The 25,949-nt window shown below is 34.2% G+C and overlaps 1 pseudogene; it reads left to right on the top strand.

Annotated features, from left to right (window-relative positions):
* The window catches only part of LOC114896548, a 55,317-nt pseudogene extending 43,203 nt beyond the window's left edge, over positions 1-12,114 (top strand).
* The last annotated feature ends 13,835 nt before the right edge of the window (positions 12,115-25,949 follow it).

Raw genomic sequence — 25,949 nt, 5'->3', positions numbered from 1 at the left:
GAATGAATGAATGAACCTTATTAGAGATTTAATATATATACTGACAGGCCTATGTAAGTTACCCAAATCCAAGAACATAATTATTTAATGAGATTTGACATGGGTACATAACAAACTTTGGATTCTCTCGTGCTTATAAGCCTTGTTCTTAGGGTCACAGAGGAGAGACCACCTAAATCAAAGTTATTCAGACTACAGAGCTTTCTTAAGCTACCTGCCAGTATATGCAGATAAGTTCTAAGACCATAAAGCATTATAGAGAGCCTGGCCTACCTTTTAAAACAAGCTTTATCTGAGTTATCAGATATACTTCAGACTTGTAGGGTTCCTCAAGGCTGCTCATGAAAGTGCCAACCAGAAACTTCCAATTTTTAAATTATTAGGGATGAGCAATTAGCACTAACCAACTCAGATTTTCTTATACCAAAAAAATATGGAATATTTACTGATCTTCTGGTCCAAGGGACTCTAGGGACAGCAAAAAAACTGGTCAGAATTCACAGAATGCCAGTCTGAGCTATGTCCCTAGCATAGTCAGTCCAGTGAAATAAGAAAAAATATTAGTTGACATCAGGACAGAGTCAAATAGTAATTCATGTAGTTAAACTATTTGCAGACATGTTAAGGTAATAGATGACTGGAACTGAAGAATTTTTAACAAAACAAAAAGTTTATTAAAGATGCTCAGTTATCTGGACTTCCCTTGTTTAAAATTCTTCAGAAGGTCATGGTAGCTAATAATTATAGAACATTAATTTCACCACAGACACTGATGATGGTCTCAGTTTAACAAAGCCTCCTTTCTTCTACACTACACAAAATAGAAAAGATCTATTTAATTTCATACCACCTTGGGGAGATTAACCTGCACAGATACACTCAGTGGCAAATGAACCAATCTCTTTAAGGGACATAAGGGAAAAGGAATATGTAGACAAATAGAAAAAGTCATATATGTAAACTGCTAAAGTCTTCCCTAGTATTTGGTTCTAAATGTATCTTTAGAAAACTGTTTCATCTTTTTCACCTGAAAATTTTTATCTGAAGGTTTCTGTGAAATTTTTCAGAAAGTTAACATGGAAAAACTTTTAAGACTATTGGTTATTTTCATTTATAGTATGAATAAGTTTCAATACCACTTAATATGAAAGTTGTATTAATTAAAGTTTGTAGTAGTACCTACATTGTAGAGTTATTGTGAGGTTTAGATAAGCCAATATTTGTAGAGAGTTTGGAACATTGTCTGGCTTAAAAGTGTTTGCCTAATAAATATAATAATAGCGCTAATCAGACCACTGGCTATCAACTTTGCAATACTTGTAGGTCAAAAAGAATTTGTTGTTAGAAGCAAACAAATTCAAAATTAATTTTGAATTACTGATATGCTCTTCCAAAAAGAGAATAGTGCATTTCTTCTGCAGGAAGATCCAAAAAGAAATATGTTCACTTGAGCAACTGAGGGGTGCTAACTAATTATTATCATATGACTAATTAATTAGCATCGCACAAACCTATGATTCATGTTAAATATGGTCTGTTCCAGAGTGATTTTATAAACCTGGACCAAGGAATCAATCAGTCAGTAGGATAGTATTTGTTTCTGAGTTTGAAAGTAGCACTTGTCAAATACATTTCCAGGAAGAATTTGCAAAAATGTCAACTCCTTTGAATTCAAGCTGGAAGGAAAACTAACAAAAATTCAGATGCTTATACATACGTTTCTCTTTTCTCAGAATTCATCAATTAGATATTGAGGAAGTTCATTTAAAATTTAATTATCCAAGTTTCCCTTCTTTTATAACTTACCCTTATGATTAATTACCCCATACTTGTTGATTATTTTCTCTCTTTCCTATGAACATATTAGCATGAAACCATAACGATGTTAAATTACCTTTAAAAACACATAAAAATCAGTGGAGCTTGCTGTTTTCCTCTTTACATGAAATCTGCTCTAAATATATTACAATATTTTAACACATTTTAGGAGTGTTTATTTTAGCCCCAATTCTAACACAGCTTGGGCTGACTGAACATGTTAAGTAGAGCCTGTGCCTCTCTGTATGGCATTCTGGATTGTTGTAATAAGGTGTACCCAGGTTGGATTTTTTTCATTATTGATTTAATCAATAAATATTTTCAGAAATGATGAGAAACATGTAACACTTTTAACTGGCTAAAATTGGCTTTTTATTCCTAATATTTTTATAATAGTATTGCTTCATTCTGAAGATAACTATGTCAAAATATTTCCTTCATTAAAAAAGTAAATCGGAGTTTCTGAAGCACGTTCTATATTTTAAAATTCATCTAAAGGGAATGACACTGACGCTATGCTAGAACAGCCTACAGTACCCCCCAATATTTTGGCTTGCTGTCCAGAAAGCAATGGTTTATTTGAGTGTCTGCCTCTTTTGTGAAACTCTCATGTGTACCGTATGTTAACAATCATATAACCTTATTACACATTCCTATTATCTTTTTGTTCTGTTGGCACTTATCATGTGTGAGTATGTTTGCATATGTGCGTTTATGTGTGTGTATGAGAGAAAGAAAGTGTAGGATAGAGAAGAGAAAGATCATAGGGGAAAGACTCAACCTTATTCATCCTATTTTCTAGACAATGATAGCAACACTCAAGAAATGTTTGTCAAATGAATATTAATTTGGTTCCAAAGTTAGAATTGTACTATAAATTGCCTTTGAAATGTGGTAAACTCATTTAAACAAATACTTCATTATACCTCTCTTCATTTAAATGAGCATGTAATTTTATTTAAAATGGTGGTGTTTTATCAATGATATTAATTTTCTTTGGTTTATCAAAAGTTCACATGTATCATTTCTACATTCATCCATTCATTGAGTCAATAAATATGTATTCAGGACCTGCTATATACTATGCTATATACTAAACACATATTAGGCACTGAGGATATATTTTGATACTGAAATATTTAAATATATGAATCAAGTTCATCTTAACAATACCATATAAATCAATGTAATAAGGTAATAGTAATAAGGCTAATTTCACTATAGGCTAGATCTATATCAGAAATATGATTCTTAAACATGGAGCAGGCATATTTTTTAAAACAAGATGAATGATCAGTTAAGTAAAATATCAGTTAAAATTATTGGTTTTATGTAGACTAATTTCTGGTAAACTCTTTTTATGTATACCAGCTAATTATACTAATAATATTAATAACAATAAAACACTAATTTTATATCAATTATTCACAGAAATTCATTTTATTTCATTATATAAATTATCTATATAAATAATTTTATATAAATTATTAATTGAGCATCTACCAATGTGCCAGACACAGAGGATACAAAAGTGAACAAGCAAGTCAGAAATCCCTGATCTTAAGAAGCTTACATCTAGGGAGATAGGTGAAAATAAAAGATAAATCCACACATTATATAGTATGATATAGTAATATATACTAAGGAGGAAAAATGAGAGAAGAGGAATATGGGTTGAAATTTTAAATAGGGTGGCATAGGGAAGGCCTCACTGGGAGAGTAGCATTTGAGTAAAAACCTAAAGCAAGAGGCAAATTATTCTTGCAGGTGTGAGAGAGAAGCAGAATCCACACCAAGGGAGCAGCAAGTAAAGACCTTCAGGCAGAAACAAGGTTGGTTCGTTCAAAAATCAGTGATTAGGCTGCTACAGCTAGAGGTGAGTGAAGGAGGAGGAAAGGCAATAAGAGAACTCAAAAACATAATGGAGTGTGGGTGTCATAGGAACTTGGAGACCTCTGCAAAGATTTTGACTTTGTGTATGAGATGGAAGGCACTGGGAAAGTTTTGAAAAGAGGAATGACATGATCTAAACAACTTTTAACAAACCACTCTGTTACTTTGGAAAATATGAAAACATTGTGCACATTTTGACATCACAGACCACATTGGTACCCATGAAAACAACACTCTAGTAATTAAAATCCGTCCTGAAATCTCAGAGCCTAAACACGTTATTAATTCAATCTAGTCTCCATCCACTTCATATCTGTTTGGAAGAAGGTAATAAATCACTAATGAACCAGCTGGATATTTCTGAACTTTATATGTCACTCAGGTCACAGAAAGATATCTTTATCTTAATCTCCAATCCTGCCTACTATCAGGAAATGGAAAAACTAGTTTGGGGAAAGTAAGAAATTCTTTCTAAATAAATGACCAGTGACATTCAAAAGGCCAGTCACATTATTGAAAGATTATTCGTTTTATTATTCATCCTTTTGGATAGTTAAATATTATCTGATTTATCAAAAGTTAGCCAAACATAAATCTCTAAAATGATAATGATTATCAACAGAAAACGTCAAGTTTTAATGTTTTAAAACTTGCATAAATTAAGCAATCTATAAAATCTATTCAGATCTATTTTTTTTCTATTTTTACAAAATAAGTTAATAACTGATTTTACAAACAATGATATCTCATCTTTGGAGTATTTTGCCTTCTAATTACTAAGGATTCTATTACTGGTAAAGTAAATTATTTTTTCACATTAATAATTAGAAATTGTCCTCCAAATGAAGCAAAAGACTCTCATTTTTTCTTTCTAATTTTTTTTTTTTTTTACAAAATGTTAACTGTTTTGTTTCTAAACCAAATATATGATTTTTCCATTTGGCTGTGCTTGGATAAAGAAATGTGAATCAAAGTCTCCCTTGACTATAAGTATCTATGATTGGCTTCCAGAGATAACATCAGCAACCAATGGTTACACAATTCTAAAACTTTCTATCTCTCCCAGAATATCATTTATTTGTAAAATTTTACACAAATCAGGTCTCCATATTTGTATTTCTACCTTTATTTCTAGCCAAAGCAGAAAAAAACTATAGGTTTTTGAAATTTCTTTCTCAGTCAACAACAGGAAATCACTTTATAATGCAAATATAAATTATTTTAAGCAAGTTCTAATTTTAAATTATCATTTTTTATCTTGTTAGTTAAAACTGTGCCATTTACCTTCTGAATTCAAAAAAATCCTCAAATCTTGAAATTTAAACCAATGCCTGCAAACTAACTCCATTCAGTTATCAAATACCATAGTTTTTATTTGTCATAAGCCTCATTATATGTCAGTAATAACAAATGGCATTGTCTTCTCTTATTTAAAAAAAACAATTTGATAGCAACATGAATCAAAAAGTTAGAATAGACATTTATTCATAAGACACCGATAACCACTTTTTAAAATCAAAATATGTGGTTAGAATTTTTTTGAAACTGAGTTGGTTATATAACATTTTAATCTGATGTCAAATGCCATTGTTAAAGAGTTTCATGAATACTACTGCTAAAGCCCAAAAGAAAGACTGTTCTAATTTCTTCAAGACTCCTAATGTATGGGAGAGAATTTCCTCTTGTGAGTTCCTACCATACCCATGATAATTTTATTCATATTTTTATAATCAGTGGTTCTGACTTCTCATAAGTTTGTTGGTTACAGCACTGAACTAATGATTTGTAAATTCATTTAGTTTTCATATGGTCCTGTTTCCACAGACCTATTTTATGGTAACAGGCTGTCAATGTAACCCTGGCCAGTTATCGCACAGCTATCGTATATACCACTGCAACCCCAGCACCTAGCACAGGATCTGACACAAGCCAGGGAGAGGGGTAATTGGCGGTAGTCAAATAATGCTTAAGAGAGGGATACCACTAAAGTCAAAGTGTCTGGGTTCACATCCTAGGATTTCCCTTCTGACTCTGTGTCCTTAAGCAAATTACTTAGATACAGTTATAAAATGGTTTTATGTTTGTAATTATTGCATGGGATTAAATGAGGCACTACATGTATTTGGCAGTGAATATTTTATGTTATACATTAAATATTAAAAAGGAAACAAATAACTGAGGATGGCTTATACCTAATGCCACATACTTTCACCCACATGCATTATGAACTATCTCTATGTTCTGTTCTTAAAAGTTCTTTTATTACAGTTTTAAGGAATCATAAGTAGCATGATCATGCATACTATGGTTTGCAATTCACCATGCTTTTTTTTCTGACAAGTACTGAAAAAAACTCTTTAATAAGATTTTCATAAGTACAATTAAGTACAGTGATATTTATAAATGCCTCTTCTGCAAGAGTTTCTAAAATGGAATTGGGTATAAACTTATTCTAGAAAAGTAATCTCTTCAAATTCTTTCATTCTCTTCCTATTAAAATGATCAGTGATGGTATAATAAAACTTTTGTCAAGAATAAAAGATTGCCATAAAAAATCCTTGTGATAAGAGCTAGAATAAGAGAAATGTAGCCGATTCAGTCACATTAAAGAGATAAAAGACAGTGGAGTCAATCTGAACAATGATAGTAGATCATGATTTATATTAAAAAGACTTTTTCAATTAATGGAATAATCTGTTTTCCAGTGAACAATGCTATGTACTTGAAACAGTAGCATCTGTTCTCATATGATAATATATGAAGGAAGGGAAGTTAATTTGTCTTTAACCATGTGCTATAAAACATATTAGTTATGAACTCAAAGAATCATGAAACATTATTTCAACTGAAGTGGAATCAGATCTAAGTTTGTTAATGTTATTCATGCTATATTAAATATAAGATAACAAGAACAAGTTTAAGACCTGAAACATTTTTTAGGGATTCTTTGGGATAAGACTGTTATATATAATGTCATAAACAAATTACATAGTTATAAAACAGCATAGACTTTGTAATACGACAGATTGAGTCTTGCAATTTATTACTTTTCTGATCTGGACAAGTTACTTGAACTTTTTACATCTAATCTCATCTATAAAATGAATAGAATTTTACCTGCTTAAAGGAGACAGAATTTTATCTAACAGAGGAGGTCATCTACTCAAAGAGTATAGACTAGAACCTAACTTTGTATCATATAAGGAAGTGTGAGTTCCTTTCTTTCATCCTGCCATTCTTTTCTAGAATGTATATGACTTTATGAATAGTTTTACCTTTTTTTGAAATTTAAACAATTAGGTGAAAGATTAAATCAGACTGTACTAATCAAAAGCATACACTTCTTTAAAATTGAGTTGCAGAGGTTAATATATATTATTGTAAACAATATTGCAAAAAAGTAGCTACTTGATGAAAGGATTTATTTATTTATTTATTTTTGGCTGCGGTGGGTCTCCGTTGTTGCACGCAGGCTTTGTCTAGTTGTGGCAAGTGGGGGCTACTCTTCGTTGCAGTGCACAGGCTTCTCATTGCGGTGGCTTCTCTTATGGAGCACGGGCTCTAGGCGCGCGGGTTTCAATAGTTGTGGCACATGCGCTCAGTAGTTGTGGTTTGTGGGCTCTAGAGCTCAGGCTTAGTAGTTGTGGCACACGGGCTTAGTTGCTCCATGGCATGTGGGATCTTCCCGGACCAGGGTTCGAACCCGTGTCCCCTGCATTGGCAGGCGGATTCTTAACCACTGTGCCACCAGGGAAGTCCTGAAAGGATTTAAATATTTGCTTATTTTATGCTATATGATCTCTTCTCTTACGGTCTATATCCCCCTTATTTAAAGAATATTTACAAAGCTTGAAAACAGAAAAAAGAACTGGTTAAAGATGAGTCTCTTGTACAGGCCAGGCATGTTTCTGACTTAGCATCTCCGTCCACTGTTCCCTCTGCCCGGATTGTGCTTCCCTCTTTTATCTACAAGGCTAATTCCTTCTCTTTCTCTAGGCTTTCATTCAAAAGTCACTTTTTCAGTGAAGCCTTCCACGTAACACCTTATTTAAAATTCCAGGATACTCTCTCATTGGTTTTTCTCCTTGGTACATACTACTATAACATATTATATAATATGCTTAATTATCTTGGAGAAAGACTTCATAGAAGAAAAGAGACCTGGAAAAGGAGAGACAAATTTTGAAATATATAAAAATGGCTAAGGCAAGAGCTTATACTGAAATAGGATACAATTGAGATTTAGAAGAAGAGGAAAGGAATAATGATGATAAGGAAGACACTTCATTAGTCTTGAAATGCAACATGAGAAACATGGATTTCATATGGAGATCTTGAGAGTGTTATTGGATGGATGGAGGCAGTGAGAATTCAAAACACTAAGGTGAGCTTTACTGCTTACTGAGTTTATCAGGGAAGGAGATAGACATCTTGAACAGAAACTGCCAAAATATGCCAGTAACAGTTGCATCACTCTGAACAATACTATAACACTTCTGGCATTACATGCTGATAACTGCTTATCTAAAGGGAAAAAATATATATATATATGTATTTTTCTGTATCATAATTTCTTAATTAGATGAACAATAAGTAACTAAATATATAGTTTAAGGAACTTTATTCATTTTCATTCTTTTATACTTTAAGGAAACTATGGAAGTAGAGTTTCAAAATAATTTTTAACTCAGAAAAACGCTCTCCTGATATATTTTATTGGATTAAATTTAAATCCACATGTATATCAGAACATACAATAAGCATTTTAGATGTTTCCATTTTCTTAACTTTAATAGCATCTGTGCTATACTGGAGACTTTCTGACCCCATAATTTCTTTACATGAAGATTCATAATCCTTTCTATGAAAATAAAATTGTTGTCACAGACACTTGAAATGTTCAACTTAGATGAATTCTCTGTATTTTCTGCATATGAAAATTTTCCTTATTTAATAACAATACAGACTGTATGTTGAGATATTAAACATAACCATTTTTAAATGCATATTACATATTTCATCTTAGTGTGCATATGCTATTTCTTTGATATCAAAAGAAACTGTTACAAAGTCATTATGAAAATGGCTACTCTACATATATTTTCCCAAAATGTATTATAACTTTTATTTTTCCTGCTATCTTAGAGAAAAGAGTGTTTTATGATATTTCCCCAATATTCTGTAGCAAGTACTTTTTTCCCATTTACTTTTAGGAATGCAGTAGAAACTAAAGGTTCAGAGAGTACAGCTGTTATTATAACAACTTGTTGAAACTCTGACTTTCTCACTTATTATTGGTGCTATGGACCAAATTGGCCTCTCCCTCCCCAGTAGTCATATGCTGAAGCCCTAACCCCTCAATGTGACTGCATTTGGACACAGGCCTATAAGGAGTATAAGGAAGTAACAGATTAAATGAGGTCATTAGGGTGGGGCCCTGATCCCTTAGAATTAGATCCCTTAGAATAGTGATTCTATAAAAAAAAAACACCAGAGAGAGAGCCCTTCCTCTCTCTCTCTCCACCATGTGAGGAGAGAACAATAAGAAAGACTACAAGAAGCCAGGAAGAGAACTTTCACCAGAAAGCAACCATACTGGCATATTTATCTTGCACTTTCAGCATCCAGAGGTTGCTTCATTGCAACCTCTCAATCTATTTATCATTTTGTACTGGACATCTTCTTTCCTAATGAATAATGAAATATTGAGTATGATTCTAAATGAAATCAATATAGCCCATATTAAAATTAAAAGTTGGTTTTCAACATAACTTTTTTTTAATAACAAGAGTTTGTCCTACTAAATGCACACTGTTTTCTTTTAGAGATACTAAATGGTGGTAAGGGAATTTTAATGATCAATAAGTTTGCTGTTTCCCACCCAATATTCCAGACTGAAGAGAAGACATTTCTCCCCTCAGCAAACCAAGCAAACAGCCTATTTGCCATGCCTCTTACCTGAATGACCCAAATTGTTTTCCAGCATCAGATTGTGAGTACAGAGATAGAATAGGAAGGAAGGTAAGCGTAGAAAAAGTAATTGCCTCAGAAAGCTCATTTAGACTGTGGCTATAAGGACATAATCGACATTCTTTGAAGGCCTTACACCTATTCTCATTCACTTTTTTACTCCACCTTCTTTATGTCACTCTAGGACATCATCAGTTACTGCTTGTACTAACTGTAGCTTCTATGAGTATCTCCTCCTCTAATCTTTACCAAACTTCCATTCATCCCTCAAATATCCATTTAAGCACTACTTCTGGTAGAAGTCTTCCCTGGAGAGGACAAACACACACACACCATACAAACATACTCAAAGGCAGGTGCTCATGACAATTTCTTACCTAGCACCTTGCACTGCTGAATACTTAATATTCTCAGTTGCAATTAATATCAGCCTTCTCTGAAAGACCATGACTGTATCTTCCTGATCACTCTGTCCTTAGTGATTAGCTAAGAGCCAGGCATATAGTTGACACTTTATAACACAGTATTCATGATTCCCTCATTGAATGAATTAATAAAACATACTTGTGGAGGAGAATGGGGGTACAAAGAGTAATAGTTCCACATTCTATGCATGAGGGCTTAGTGGTGAACTGTTGTCTCAGAAATGAGTAGAAATTCAACAGGAACTCTAACGAGTTGTACGATCATAAGAGAGCAGTTTTAAAAGTCAATTTTATGTGTTTACAGGAACAGATGAAAGATACTGGAATAGTGCAAAGCCCTCTCATATTATCCCAAAGCACTGACATGGGACCTGCAAATTTGAAAATGTTTATATCTTTCTAGCAACTGATATGAGTAAAAGCCTAGAGTAATTGTGTGAAAAATACAAATATAAATGCATTCATTCAATTTCTCAAGTAAATATAAGTTTGCTGAGCAAATGGCAAGATTTCCTTTAAAGCAGGATGATAGGAGGGGAAGGGCAGGGAGGGACAGATTGGGAGTTTGGGATTGACATGTACATACTGCTATATTTAAAATGAATAACCAACAAGGACCTACCATATAGCACAGGGAATTCTGCTCAATATTACATAACAACCTAAATGGGAAAATAATTTGAAAAAGAATAGATACATGTATATGTATAACTAAATCACTTTGCTGTACACGTGAAACTATCACAATATTGTTAATCAATTATACTCCAATATAAAATAAAAAGTTAAAAAAAAAAACCAGGATGATAGGGATAATCACTAGCCTCCAACTTGCTTGATACTGTAACTTCATAACCATATTTAGTAAAATCTACAGGCTGTTTAATTGCTTTCCATTTTAAGTATTAACTGTTTTCCTCAGAACTTCAAATAAGGTCTCCAGACCAGAAGGCCATGGGAGTGGCCTATCTAAAAAGAATTCAGTTTTTTGAGAGTTTTTTCATGAATCAGTGTTGAATTCTGTCAAATGCTTTTCCTGCATCTATTGAGATTATCGTATAATTTTTATCCTTTATTTTATTAACGTGGTATATCGTATTGATTGATTTGTAGATGTTGAAGCATCCTTGTATCCCTGGAATAAATTTCACTTGGTCATGGTGAATGATCCTTTTAATGTATTGTTGAATTATTTTTGCTAATATTTTGTTGAGGATTTTAGCATCTATGTTCACCAGGGATATTAGCCTATAATTTTCTTGTCACGTACTTGTCTGGATTTGGATCAAGGAAATGCTGGCCTTGCTAAATGAGTTTGGAAATGTTCCCTCCTCTTCTATTTCTGAAAGAGTTTGAGAAAGACTGCTATGGATAGAAACTCATGCAGGATTTCTATGTCATAGTCTGGAAGTAGATTTCTTCTTGTATTATGTTGAGGTACATTCCTTCTAGACCCAGTCTGTCACTGCCCTCCATTGATACCAGACAGTCTGGGTCTGCCACAAGTGTGATTCCCAGCTCTGGGACACAACTGTGCACTTTGGGAATAGGGGGCCCTGGGGAAGCCTCCAAACTCGGTGTTGGCAACCAACACTGCGGCAAGGCAGACACAATCCTGTGTTTAGGTTCCAGCTTAAAGATTCTAAAAATATATCCTTGCCTCTAGGGTATGACTAAGCCTCCTAGCTGGAGGTCAATGCTCTATATTGTGAACTTTCAGTGGACCCTGAAGGATGACTGGGCTGCCCTGAAACTCCATGGGAAATGTGATGACATCATGCAGCTCTCTTGGACAAGCTGAGCCTGGAGACCTCCTTCTACAGCAGGTGGCAAAACTCCATCTTTTGCCAGGCAATTTCCCTGTATTTGGATGAAGAAGAAGTCATACAGAAGCAGAGAGGAGGCTCTGCCTGGGGAACAGGGCCCCCCATCTGACTCAGCTCCCATTCTAGGGAGCTAGTTTGGCAGGGGCTGTACCAAATGCACAAAAAGAAAGAAAGTAACATAACCTCATGTTTGATGAAGAAAAACAATGGGCAATTTCCATATGGCCATAACTCTCCTTCACAGGTAAGTATTATCTTGAAGGCCTGGGCTGCCCTCATGGGATCTACTAAGAAATCTTTGGGGGTGACACTACCATTGTGACGTTTTAAGTCACTTGTCTCTGCTTGTAGAGAAACCCATTGCACTGCTGTGATTGTCCTCTGATATGGGTTCGACTGTTGAAGACACTTCCCACCTAAAAGGAGGTAGCTGTGACATCTTTCTGTGAGAAGAGAACACAGGAGGTTATTCCAGACCTGGCTGGCCAAGAGGAGCACATTAATCATTCACTGGGCTAGTCTTAGGAACTTCAATGTTATTTCTACTACATCTTGCTAAAAATGTTAACTTTATAGAAAATTATTTTCTGTATTTGGTATGTGACAAAGGGTTGGTTTTGAGTCTTGGCTCTAAGCAGGTCTTTTTATTCTTCTTAAACATTTCTGCACTGTCAGAAAAAAAAAAAGTGTAGAACATACCTCTCTATACCAAACTGAGTATAGAGTGAATACTTCAACATAATAAAACCCATATGACAAGCCTGCAGTTAATATCATTTTCAATGGTGAAAAGCTGGAAGCTTTTCCTCCAAGATAAGGAAAAAGAAAGGATGTACATTCTTGCCACTTTTATTCAACATAGTACTGGAATTATGAGCCAGAGCAATTAGGCAACACAAAGAAACAAAAGAAATCTAAATTAGAAAGGAAGAATTAAAACTGTTTCTACTTGCAGATGACATAATACTGCATGTAGAGAAAACACTAAAGACTCCACAAAAAAAATAAAAGAGTAGAACTAATCAACAAATTCAGTAAAGTTGAAGGAGACAAGATCAATATATAAAAATCAGTTGTATTTCTATACACCAATAATAAATTATCAGAAAGAGAAATTAAGAAAACAATCCCATTTATAATTACAGCAAAAAGAATAAAATACCTAGGAATAAATTTAACCAAGGTGGTGAAAAACCTGTTTACTGAAAACTGTAAGACATTGATGAAGAAATCGAAAAAGACTCAAATTAATGTAAAGATATTGCACGCTCATGGATTAGAATTAATATTGTTAAAACGTCCACACTACCCAAAACAATCTACAGATTCAAACATAGATGAGGATAACAATCCCAATCAAAATTCCAATGGCATTTTTCACAGAAATAGAACAAACAATTCTAAAATTTACATGGAACCACAAAAGACCCCGAATAGCAAACATAATCTTGAGAAAGAAGAACAAAGCTAGAGGCATCATACTCTCTAATTTCAAACTACAATACAAAGCTATAGTAATCAAAGCAATATGGTATTGGTATAAAAACAGGTACATAGATCAATGTAATAGACTAGAGAAACCAGAAATAAGCCCACACATAAACTGTCAATAAATTTATGACAAAGGCACCAAGAATATAAAATGGGGAAAAGATAATCTCTTCAATAAATAGTATTGGAAAAACTGAAAATCCACATGCAAAAGAATGAAACTAGACCCCTATCTTTCACCACACACAAGAAACAACTCAAAATGGATTAAAGATTTGAATGTAAGACCTCAAACCATAAAATTCCTAGAAGAAAGCATAGAGGGTAAGTTCCTTGACATTAGTCTTAGCAATTAGTTTTTGATTTGACACCAAAAGCAAAGACAACAAAAAATAAACAAGTAAGACTATATCAAACTAAAAAACTTCTGCATAACAAAGAAAACAAACAACAAAATAAAGAGACTACTGAATGGGAGAAAAATATCAGCAAACATGTAAGTGATAAGGGGTTAATATCCAAAATATATAAAGAATTAATGCAGTTCAACAGAAAAACAAAATAAAAACAGACAATCCAATTAAAAAATGGGCAAATGATCTGAATAGGCATTTTTTTTTTCCAAAAAAGACATATGAATGGCCAACAGGTACATGAAAATGTGCCCAATATCACTAATCACCAGGAAAACACAAATCAAAACCACAATGAGGGCTTCCCTGGTGGTGCAGTGGTTGAGAGTCCACCTGCCAATGCAGGGGACACAGGTTCGTGCCCCGGTCCGGGAAGATCCCACATGCCATGGAGCGGCTGGGCCCGTGAGCCATGGCCGCTGATCCTGTGCGTCCGGAGCCTGTGCTCCGCAACAGGAGAGGCCACAGCAGTGAGAGGCCCTTGTACCACAAAAAAAAAAAAAAAAAAAGACACAATGAGATATCACCTCACTGAAACCTGTAACACGTGTTGGTGAAGATGAGAAAAGGGAACCCTTGTACACTGTTGGTGAGAATGTAAATTGGTTCAGCCTGTCTGGAAAATAATATGGAGATTCTTCAAAATATTAAAAATAGAACTACCATACGATCCAGCAATTCCACTTCTGGCTATATATCGTAAAGAAATGAAAACAAGTTATCTGCACTCCCATGTTCACTGAAGCATTATTCACAATTGCCAAGATATGGGAGCCACCTATGTGTCCATCAATGCATGAATAGGTAAAGAAGATAGGTAGAGTCAGCAGCCATCTTGGTTATCAGATTGGCTGTCACAGTATCATAGCGCTTGTGTTCAAATGACCCTCATTTACTTAATAACAGCACCAAAATGCTAGACTAGTGATCCTGGTAATTCGAATATTATCAAAAAGAAGTTGTAAAGTGCTCCCTTTAAGTGAAAAGGTGACATAATAAGGAAACAGAAATCGTATGACATGGTTGCTAAGACCTACGGAGCTTCCTACCCAAAAACTCTGAATGAAGCTTATAGTTTCTCTTCTGATGAGGGTGGCCGTGGGGCTAACAGGGTCTTGGTGCTCTGGCCAGGTGTCAGGTCTGAGCCCTTGAGGTGGGAGAGCCGAGTTCAGGACATTGGTTCACCAGAGACCTCCCAGTTCCATGTATATCTAATGGCGAAAGATCTCCCAGAGATCTCCGTCTCAATGCCAAGACCCGGCTCCACTCAACAACCAGCAAGCTCCAGTGCTGGACACCCTATGCCAAATGACTAGCAAGACAGGAACACAACCACACCCATTAGCAGAGAGGCTGCCTAAAATCATAATAAGGTCACAGAAACCCCCAAACACACCAGCAGATGAGGTCCTGCCAACCAGAAAGACAAGATCGAGCCTCATCCAACAGAATACAGGTACCAGTCCCCTCCACCAGTAAGCCTACACAACCCACTGAACCAACCTTAGCCACTGAAGGCAGAAACCAAAAACAACGGGAACTACGAACATGCATCCTGCAAAACGGAGACCCAAAACACAGTAAGTTAAGCAAAATGAGAAGACAGAGAAATACACAGCAGATGAAGGAGCAAGGTAAAACCCCACCAGATCAAACAAATAAGAGGAAATAGGCAGTCTATCTGAAAAAGAATTCAGGGTAATGATAGTAAAGATAATCCAAAATCTTGGAAATAGAATAGAGAAAATACAAGAAACGTTTAACAGGGACCTAGGAGAACAAAAGAGCAAACAAACAATGAAGAACACAATAAATGAAATTAAAAATTCTCAGGAAGGAATCAATAGCAGAATAACTGAGGCAGAAGAACATATAAGTGACCTGGAAGATAAAAGAGTGGAAATAACTAACACAGAGCAGAATAAAGAAAAAAGAATGAAAAGAATTGAGGACAGTCTCAGAGACCTCTGGGACAACATTAAATGCACCAACATTCGAATTATAGGGGTCCCAGAAGAAGAAGAGAAAAAGAAAGGGACTGACAAAATATTTGAAGAGATTATAGTTGAAAACTTCCCTAATATGGGAAAGGAAATAGTCAAGTCCAGGAGGCACAGAGAGTCCCATACAGGATAAATCCAAGGAGAAACATGCCAAGAGGCATATTAATCAAACTAACAACAATTAAATACAAAGAAAAAAATATTGAAAGCAGCAAGGGAAAAACAACAAATAACATACAAGGGAATCCCCATAAGGTTAACAGCTGATCTTTCAGCAGAAACTCTGCAAGCCAGAAGGGAGTGGCAGGACATATTTAAAGTGATGAAAGGAAAAAACCTACAAGCAAGATTACTCTACTCAGCAATGAACTCATTCAGATTCGACAGAGAAATTAAAACCTTTACAGACAAGCAAAAGCTGAGAGAATTCAGCACCACCAAATCATCTCTACAACAAATGCTAAAGGAACTTCTCTAGGCAGGAAACACAAGAGAAGGAAAAGACCTACAATAACAAACCCAAAACAATTAAGAAAATGGTAATAGGGACATACATATCGATAACTACCTTATATGTAAATGGATTAAATGCTCCAACCAAAAGACAGATACTGGCTGAATGCATACAAAAAAGAGACCCATATATATGCTGTCTACAAGAGACCCACTTCAGACCTAAGGACACATACAGACAGAAAGTAAGGGGATGCAAAATGATATTCCATGCAAATGGAAATCAAAAGAAAGCTGGAGTAACAATTCTTATATCAGACAAAACAGACTTTAAAATAAAGACTATACAAGAGACAAAGAAGGACACTACCTAATGATCAAGGGATCAATCCAAGAAAAAGATATACAATTGTAAATATTTATGCACTCAACATAGGAGCACCTCAAAACATAAGGCAAATTCTAACAGCCATAAAAGGGTAAATCGACAGTAACACAATCATAGTAGGATACTTTAACACCCCACTTTCACCAATGGACAGATAATCCAAAATGAACATAAATAAGGAAACACAAGCTTTAAATGACAAATTGAACAAGATGGACTTGATATTTATAGGACATTCCATCCAAAAACAACAGAATACACTTTCTTCTCAAGAGTTCATGTAACATTCTCCAGGATAGATCATATCTTGGGTCACAAATCAAGCCTTGGTAAATTTAAGAAAATTGAAATCATATCAAGTATCTTTTCCAATGACAATGCTATGAGATTAGATATCAATTATAGGAAAAAATCTGTAAAAAATACAAACATATGGAGGCTAAACAATACACTATTAAATAACCAAGAGATCACTGAAGAAAACAAGGAGGAAATCAAAAAACACCTGGGAACAAATGACAATTAAAATATGATGACCCAAAACCTATGGGATGTAGCAAAAGCATTTCTAAGAGGGAATTTTACAGCAATACAATCCTATGTCAAGAAACAAAAAACATCTCAAATAAACAACCTTACCTTACACCTAAAGCAATTAGAGAAAGAAGAACAGAAAAAGCCAAAGCTAGCAGAAGGAAAGAAATCATAAAGATCAGATCAGAAATAAATGATAAAGAAATGAAGGAAACAATAGCAAACATCAATAAAACTAAAAACTGGTTCTTTAAGAAGATAAACATAATTGATAAACCATTAGCAAGACTCATCAGGAAAAAATGGGAGAAGACTTAAATCAACAGAATTAGAAATGAAAAAGGAGAAGTAACAACTGACACTACAGAAATACAAAGGATAATGAGAGATTACTACAAGAAACTATATGCCAATAAAATGGACATCCTGGAAGAAATGGACAAATTCTTAGAAAAGCACAACCTTCCGAGACTGAACCAGGAAGAAATAGAAAATGTGAACACACCAACCACAAGCACTGAAATTGAGACTGTGATTAAAAATCTTCAAAGAGACAAATGCCCAGGACCAGATGGCTTCACAGGCGAATCCTATCAAACATTTAGAGAAGAGCTAACACCCATCCTCAAACTCTTCCAAAATATAGCAGAGGGAGGAACACTCCCAAACTCATTCTATGAGGCCATCATTACCCCGATACCAAAACCAGACAAAGATGTCACAAAGAAAGAAAACTACAGGCCACTGTCACTGATGAATACAGATGCAAAAATTCTCAACAAAATACTAGCAAACAGAATCCAACAGCACATTAAAAGGATCATACACCATGATCAAGTGAGGTTTACCCCAGGAATGCAAGGATTCTTCAATATATGCAAATCTATCAATGTGATAAACCATATTAAGAAATTGAAGGAGAAAAACCATACGATCATCTCGATAGATGCAGAAAAAGCTTTTGACAAAATTCAACACCGATTTATGATAAAAACCCTCCAGAATGTAGGCACAGAGGGAACTTACCTCAACATAATAAAGGCCATATATGACAAACCCACAGCCAACATCATTCTCAATGGTGAAAACTTGAAACCATTTCCTCCAAGAACAGGAAGAAGACAAGGTTGCCCACTCTCACCACTATTACTGAACATAGTTTTGGAAGTTTTAGCCACAGTCAACAGGGAAGAAAAATAAACAAAAGGAATCCAAATCAGAAAAGAAGAAGTAAAGCTGTCACTGTTTGCGGATGACATGATACTATACATAGAGAATCCTAAAGATGCTACCAGAAAACTACTAGAGCTAATCAATGAATTTGGTAAAGTAGCAGGATACAAAATTAATGCACAGAAATCTCTGGCATTCCTATACACTAATGATGAAAAATCTGAAAGAGAAATTAAGGAAACACTCCCATTTACCATTGCAACAAAAAGAATAAAATACCTAGGAATAAACCTACATAAGGTGACAAAAGACCTGTATGCAGAAACTATAAGACACTGATTAAAGAAATTAAAGGTGATACAAACAAATGGAGAGATATACTATGTTCTTGGATTGGAAAAATCAACATTGTGAAAATGACCATACTACCCAAAGCAATCTACAGATTCAGTGCAATCCCTATCAAACTATCAATGGCACTTTTCACAGAACTAGAACAAAAAATTTCACAATTTGTATGGAAACACAAAAGACCCCAAATAGCCAAAGCAATCTTGAGAAAAAAAAAGAAGTTGGAGGAATCAGTCTTCTGGACTTGACTCTACTATGAAGCTACAGTAATCAAGACAGTATGGTACTGGCACAAAAACAGAAATATAGATCAATGCAACAGGATACAAAGCCCAGAGATAAACCCACTCACCTATGGTCACCTTATTTTTGATAAAGGAGGCAAGAAAATACAATGGAGAAAAGACAGCTTCTTCAAAAAGTGGTGCTGGGAAAACTGGACAGCTACATGTAAAAGAATGAAATTAGAACACTCCCTAACACCATACAAAAAAATAAACTCAAAATAGATTAAAGACCTAAATGTAAGACCAGAAACTATAAAACTCTTAGAAGAAAACATAGGCAGAATACTTTATGACATAGATCACAGCAAGATCCTTTTTGACCTACCCCCTAGAGAAATGGAAATAAAAAAAAAATAAACAAATGGAACCTAATGAAACTTAAAAGCTTTTGCACAGCAAAGGAAACCATTAAGAAGATGAAAAGAGAACCCTCAGATTGGGAGAAAATATTTACCAATGAACCAACTGACAAAGGATTAATCTCCAAAATTTACAAGCAGCTTATGCAGCTCAATATCAAAAAAAAACCAACCCAATCCAAAAATGGGCAGAAGACCTAAATAGACATGTATCCAAAGAAGATATAGATTGCCAACAAACACATAAAAGGAGGTTCAACATCATTATTCATTAAAGAAATGCAAACCTCACACCAGTCAGAATGGCCATCATCAAAAAATCTACAAACAATAAATTCTGGAGAGGGTATGGAGAAAAGGGAACCCTCTTGCACTGTTGGTGGGAATGTAAATTGATACAGCCACTATGGAGAACAGTATGGAGGTTCCTTAAAAAACTAAAAATAGAACCCAGCAATCCCACTACAGGGCATATACACTGATAAAACCATAATTCAAAGAGTCATGTACAACAATGTACATTGCAGCTCTATTTACAATAGCCAGGACATGCAAACAACCTAAGTGTCCATCGACAGATAAATGGATAAAGAAGATGTGGCACATATATACAATGGAATATTACTCAGCATAAAAAAGAAACGAAATTGAGTTATTTGTAGTGAGGTGGATGGACATAGAGGCTGTCATACAGAGTGAAGTAAGTCAGAAAGAGAAAAACAAATACTGTATTTGTACAAATACCACATATATATGGAATCTATGAAAAAGAAATGGTTCTGAAGAACCTAGGGGCAGACAGGAATAAACACACAGACATAGAGAATGGACTTGAGGACACGGGAAGGGGGAAGGGTAACCTGGGACGAAGTGAGAGAGTGGCATGGACATACATACACTACCAAATGTAAAATAGCTAGTGGGAAGTAGCCGCATAATACAGGGAGATCAGCTTGGTTCTTTGTGACCACCTAGAGGAGTGGGATAGGGAGGGTGGGAGGGAGATGCAAGAGGGAGGAGATATGGGGATATATGTATACATATAGCTGATTCACTTCGTTATACAGCAGAAACTAACACACCATTGTAAAGCAATTGTACTCCAATAAAGATGCTATTTTAAAAAAAAGAAGATATAGTGTATATTCAAAATGATATATTATTCATCCACAAGAAAGAAATCCTGATTTGTGACAACACATATGGACCTTGAGAGCACTATGCTAAGTGAAATCAGAGAGAGAAAATCAAGTACCGCATGATATTAATTATGTGTGGAATTTTAAAATGTCAAAATCTTAGAAGCAAAAATATAAAAGTATTTGGCCAGGGACTGGGAGTTGGGAGAAACAGGTTGGTAAAAGGGCCCCAACTATCAGTGGTAAGATGAATAAGGTCAGAGGATCTAGTGTAAAACACGGTGAGTAGAGTTGATAGGATGACATTGTGTAACAAAATCGATAAGAGAGTAGAACTTTAATGTTTTTGCACACACACACACAATAAATGCGTGAAGTGATGGATGTGTTAATTAGCTAGATGGGAGAAATCTTTTCACAATGTATACATATATTAAATCACCATGATGTAGACTTTAAATATTTTATGATTTTATATGTCAATTAAACCTCAATAACACTGATTTTTTTGAGATTTAAAAAAACTGAACGTTATGGAGTAATCTAAATTCATTAGTCAAGGCTTCTGTTTTCATATTAGTTGGTGCAATATTGTCAGTAAATCAGTAAAATAAAAATTTAAATCATATAGAGGCTTTGTTCAATTAATATCTGAGATAAACCAAAAATGATGTTCTCACCATTTTTAATCTCAGAAGTAATGTCTTTAAAATGAACATAGTTGAATCTGGAGATAAAATATTTTTGTTGAAATACGCAGAGCTGAGGTCATCCTCAGTTTAAAGTACAGAGTTATGTATAAATAAACTATTTTATGCTCTCAATATCTCCATTAGGCATTTTTAAATGGATAAACATGTAACATCTAAAAGAAATAGCTGATAATATGTCAACAGTGTTGCTTTAATTTGAAGAAGAAAGCCTCTTTCTTCCTAGAAGCTCTGCTGTGTCACCTCTGAGTTGATTGACTCATCTTTAAACTCATAGTTTTGTTCTTTTGAATGCATCAGAATTTCCTTAAATGATCTTTATGCTGTCATATCTTAGGTGTGAGGTTATGATAAAAAATTCAGAGAATTCATATTTCTTTCGGAGTTTGTAGGTTAACCTATTTGTTATACAAAAGGTAATACGAAAGTTGATACTGTGGATTTTCTTCAAATCAAAGAGCTGATGTAAAGAGTGAGCTATGGCTAGTACTGAGGTGTTCTGATCTAAGTACAATTTTTCAGTCACACTGGCCTTTTCATTCTTAACCCTTACAATTAGATACATGATAAATTTTAACTAGTACTAACAGATAATAGGTTATAAATTAAATATTCCAATTAACAGATAATTTTTGTAAGTTACAGGTAACAATATTTTTAAGGCTTTAGAATAGTTTTGTCAATAGATCTTTCTATGACAATGGAAATGTTTTATATATATGGTGCCCCATATAGTAACCAAAATCCACCTGTAACTATTGAGTTCTTGAACTATGTCTACTGTAACTAAGAAACTGAATTTTTTAATTTATTTAATTTTACGTAACTGAAACAAAGAATTACATATGGCTAATGGCTACTGTATCAGACAGCAAAATTTTAGAATATAGGAACACTGACTAAATTATCTTGAATAGTCACTGTACTTTATGGACATCATTATAAGATTGCTGATTGATATTTACAGTAATAAGATATTTAGAAACACAGCCTTTATGTTTCTGTAGAAACATATAACATATGTTCACATGCTCATATCTCTATGACTGTATAGAGATCTACTCAACTATATACACCAGACTTCTAATGCAAATAATGGTCCTGCATTTGAATAAAGGGATACTAAGAGCATTTGTTAATTGAATTTGCTGTCATATTTGTTTCAGGAATGTTGTTTATAGCATTACCTTTATAAAAATCCATGGAACAAAATTTTCATTGTTCTTGATGCCAGGAAAAGCCAGGAAGTAAATAACTTATCATACATCTCTCCTTTTTTATCTGGCTTCCAGGAAGCTGAATCTAAATTTGTGTAGGAACCGATAACAAATTTCTAGATAATAAATTTACCACTGACTTTATTTTTTTGCAGTACGCGGGCTTCTCACTTTTGTGGCCTCTCTCGTTGCGGAGCACAGGCTCTGGACATGCAGGCTCGGCAGCCATGGCTCACGGGTCCAGCCGCTCCGCGGCATGTGGGATCTTCCTGGACTGGGGCACGAACCCGTGTCCCCCGCATCGGCAGGCGGACTCTCAACCACTGCACCACCAGGGAAGCCCTTACCACTGACTTTGAACTGAATTTTCCTATTTTTATTTTTACCTGTCTTAGTTTTATCTATTTATTCCTCTTTTTACGAATCTTACTATACTTCATAAAAGAAGGTATACAAATAGCCATAAGTACATAGGAAGTTCTAAATTTCATTAATAATTATGAAAATACATTTTTAAATCACAATGAGATATCACGACACATCTACAAGAATGGTGAATACTAAATAAACATGAAAGAAAGAAAGAGAGGGACAGAGAGGGAGGGAAGGAAGGAAGGAAGGAAGGAAGGGGGAGGGAGGGAAGGAAAGGAAGGAAAGCAAGGAAAGGAAGGAAGGAAGGAAAGAAGGAAGGAAAACTTGGCGATATCAAGGGTCAGCCAGAATGTAAAAACAAGAACAACTGAAATTCCCATACACTGCTGGTAGAAGTATACATTTGTATAAAGCTGAAAATATGCATACCTGTGACTCAATAATTCTACTGTGATACACAATATCAACAGAAATGCAACACGTGTGCACCAAAAAGCATGTACCAAATGTTCACTGCTCTACTATTTTTAACAGCCACCATGTTGAACATAAACCACTTCATGTTCAACAATGGTAGAATTGATAAATAAATTATTTATTGTATATTCATAGAAATGATGCTACAAAGCAAGGAACATTATTTAATTACTTCTATCAAAAACATACTGTTGAGTGAGGGAATCCAGAAACAAAAGAATCCATACTTTATGAATCCATTCATATAAAGTTCAATCAGGCAAAATTTACCTTTGGTGTTAAAGTCAGGTTATGGTTACTTTTGGGGAAGAGAGAGATTTTTAGGGTGCTTGCATGTTTTTTTACCTGATTTGGGACGTGATTAGACAGTGTACCTCATTTATGGAAATTCATAAAGATATACACTTAACATTTGAGCAATTTTCTGTCTGTATGTGATACATAAAATAATCTAGTTTACCTTAAAAATTCTATTACTTAACACGTATTTATGTGTCATAGTCCACATACTCTTAGAAGACAGTCAATAAATAAATATATACATTGAAATAATTAGTGAGAAGTGGTAGACTGAAAAGCCTAAGGAAATTATTTTATCAAGGGCTAAAATTGCCATTTTTCATCATGTAAACTTGTGGTGTGTATGGTGCACAGTTTAGATATCATATTGTTTAAAGTGAGTTATGATTTCTTAATATTTCTAACACAAGTCATATATATTGTATTATAGTATGGAATAAAAATAAGAACATGAAAAGTAATAATTTCAGAAATTCAGTTCACGAAAGGTTAGTTTTTATGTTTTTATAGTAGTATTCTACCTTGAAGGTTAAAAGGGAAAGTCAGTCTTAGAAATATTACTTATCTTCAAGCTATGAAGTCACTAACAAGGACAAAACTATGTTTAAAAAATCCTGTGACAGAAATACTCATTAGCAATTTGATATGGGTATAGTTTGCATATATTATAATTACCTAGTATTTATAAATGCTATATTAATTTTTACTTTTCTTTTGGCTATATGCCTGCTTTTCTTAGATTGATTTATTAATGTCCAAGGTTGCTGTGCAGTTTTATCCTCTTAGCAATAATAGATGCAATATATCACAAAAACAAATTTTTAAGAGAACATCATTAGAGTGATATAGCACTAGTAATAAACCCCTTCACACTTGGATGAACTTAAATCAGTTTCTCTTTATTGATTTTTGGTCATAACATAATTTTAAAGTTCAACTCAGTTAATAAAAAAAGATTTGCCCTAGTGTTATGGGCAAAATACTTGTGTTGTAAGTTCCCACTTCATTTGTGGAAGACCGGTATAGTCGTATCATACATACAGCTTGGTTAGATATAGCAATGAGAAGATTATTTTATGATAATCTTTATGTGTAATATGTTTTCCTCCCTCTTTTATTGATATTAATCCTTCAACTCATCCTTATCATGATAGGATCCAATGACTACAAAGTGAACGTTTATTTCCTATTGCCTTCGATTTGTATATATTTGTGAGGGTGTGTGTGTGTGTGTGAAAGATGTAAAAATGCAGTATTTAACAAATGTGAAGATAGTAAATCTGTTTAAATGATTCATTTTATCATGAGAATATTTTAATTATTTTTACTAATAATGTGATAATATTCCTTAGAACGCTATATGTTATTTCTTTACATAGGATTGCCAGTCCTATATAGAGAGTAGACTGGTTTTCAATCTTGTAATTCATTCATTAAACTAGTTTCAAAAATCAGTTAATCTAACCTGTTTTTAACACTATGAATCACAGACTTTATGAAGTGTCTATTCCACCAGGAGAATTAGTATCTTCATCCAGAATGAAGTAATCAATTGTAAGTAAAAAGGTAAAAAAAAAAAAAAAAAAAAGGTTGCATATGAACTCAAATAAGGATGTTAAAATTTTCTTTATTGCTATTCTTCTTGTAAACTGTATATACCATAATGGTTCTCATTTTTCCCCACTGCAACATAACAAATTACATATACTATATGACTCCCTGGATTCATTCAGATACGGTCCACAGTATTTATAAAATGCTCAGTTATCTACCAATCCTTCCTGACCTTTAGTTTTTTTGCACAAGGAAACCAATCAGAATGCAAGAGAGCAAAAGTTCACACTTTCATAACCTTATATCCATTCCATATTTTTTAAAAAGTAAATTATTCACAAATAATTAAACTAAACTGCTTTAGTTTAAACATGTCATATAATATTTTTCACATGTATGTGTTAAGACTGTAAATAAAAACAGTTGGTCCATAACACACTGAGCACACACTAAAGAGAAAGGCAGCATCAGACAATTAGCAATCAATGGCTTAAGGAAAATTAAAGGATAATGTTGTTATTAGCTTGAATGATAGAGTATAATTTTCATTGACCCTTGATTCTGACAGCAAGAAAGGCAATAGACACTTGCTCTATTCTGTAGCAGCCTAAAAAAGATAAGCTCTGTATTTTAATGTATCTAGAGATAAAGGAGTCCTCTATGGAGGTGACCAGAGCCAAAATCCAAAATACATATACATCTCCAACATCTCTCTGTCACCACTCATCAAAGCTCCTGACATCTTTGCGAATTCAAATGTTATCTAACCTTTAAAAGTCAGTTTAAAGGTGTTCAC

This window comes from Monodon monoceros, unplaced genomic scaffold (genome assembly GCF_005190385.1).
Source record: "Monodon monoceros isolate NGI ecotype Baffin Bay Population unplaced genomic scaffold, NGI_Narwhal_1 Super_Scaffold_16, whole genome shotgun sequence".
Taxonomy (NCBI): Eukaryota; Metazoa; Chordata; class Mammalia; order Artiodactyla; family Monodontidae; genus Monodon; species Monodon monoceros.
The sequence above is the reverse complement of the archived record's forward strand: the minus strand, read 5'-3'. Positions and strand labels throughout refer to the sequence as shown.